The sequence below is a fragment of the Mastomys coucha genome, unplaced genomic scaffold (genome assembly GCF_008632895.1).
Source record: "Mastomys coucha isolate ucsf_1 unplaced genomic scaffold, UCSF_Mcou_1 pScaffold12, whole genome shotgun sequence".
Lineage (NCBI taxonomy): Eukaryota > Metazoa > Chordata > Mammalia > Rodentia > Muridae > Mastomys > Mastomys coucha.
In genome coordinates, this window is record NW_022196894.1 from 34,214,159 (window position 1) to 34,215,417 (window position 1,259).

At 44.0% G+C, this 1,259-nt stretch overlaps 1 pseudogene; it reads left to right on the forward strand.

The window, feature by feature from the left end:
- Window positions 1-623: 623 nt before the first annotated feature.
- On the forward strand, window positions 624-839 carry LOC116086399 (annotated as a pseudogene).
- Window positions 840-1,259: the final 420 nt, after the last annotated feature.

A 1,259-nucleotide genomic window follows, 5' to 3' on the forward strand; every position in this document is an offset into this window, starting at 1 on the left:
GCATCTATGTCTCTGTCATTCAGAACTGAACACGTCTAGCCCTCTTTCTCTATAATGGAATCACCCCAGTGGGCAGTGATGGGTGAGCAGCAAGCCTCTGTCCCTTTGCTGTGCCCTATTCCCCGTCATCTAGCACTTCCCTCTTGATACCCAACATTTCTTCTAGAGAGGAGCCTTATGTTTTAAAATGTTGGGCTATGAACTGATCATTTACCTAAAGACTGTAATCCCATCACTTGGGAACAGTGCCAGAAGGATCAGACATGTAAGGACATGCCTGTAATCCAGGCAGGAAAGTAGGAACTTCAAGCTTTATAGCAAGTTTCAGGAAAGCCTGGGCTACAGAATGAGTTTCAGGACTTCCTAGGCTACATGCAATCCCCACTAAAGAAAAAAAAAAAAGAATCACTGGAGCTGGTGGCAAACATCATGAATCTCAGCACTGGTGGGCAGAGGCAGGCAGATATCTGGGAGTTCAGCCTGGTCTACACAATCAGTTCCAAAACAGTCAATGTTTGGTACACACAGAAACCCTGTTTCAAAAAATAAGTAAGTAAGTAAGTAAGTAGGTAAGTAAGTAAGTAGATAGATATACAAATAAGTAAATTAGGCTCTGTGCTGTTATGGCTTCCAGCAGATTGATGGTGAACTCAGCCAATGAGGCCCCCGAGCTTACAGACAATGTGGGAGACTGGCTCTGCGGTGTCTACTGCTTCCCCACATATTGGAACGACTTCTGGAGAAACTTGATCCTCAATTTAGGACTCTTTGCTGCAGGAGTTTGGCTGGCCAGGAACCTGAGTGATAATGATTTGATGGCACCTCAGCCCGGGGTGTAGTCAGAGAATGGAATTCCTGTGCATTCAAACTTTCCAAAGACAGCCTCCTGTCTGTGACTATCCCAAGATACTACCCAAGTGGCAGCTGAAGTTGACTCCTTCTCCTTGTCTGATCCCCCCCCACACACACACTATGACCCCCGGCCAGCCCCCAGCATCAGCTGAAATATTGCCTCTGCACAATTCTGAGTGCAGTTCCCAGCTTTATGCAGAGGGTGATCTTTGCCCTTGTCCTGAAGAGTAGTAATGGTTCTTGAAAAAGGTTTCCAAAAAAGGCTGCACATAAAAAAAAAGTAAATAAATAAATAAATAAATAAATAAATTAAAAAATAAGAGAGTATTGGTGTAGGGAAACTACAGCAGTAGGAGAAATGAAGGTGTTTGCCACTTTCTTCTTCATGTTTGGGGAGAAACATTTTA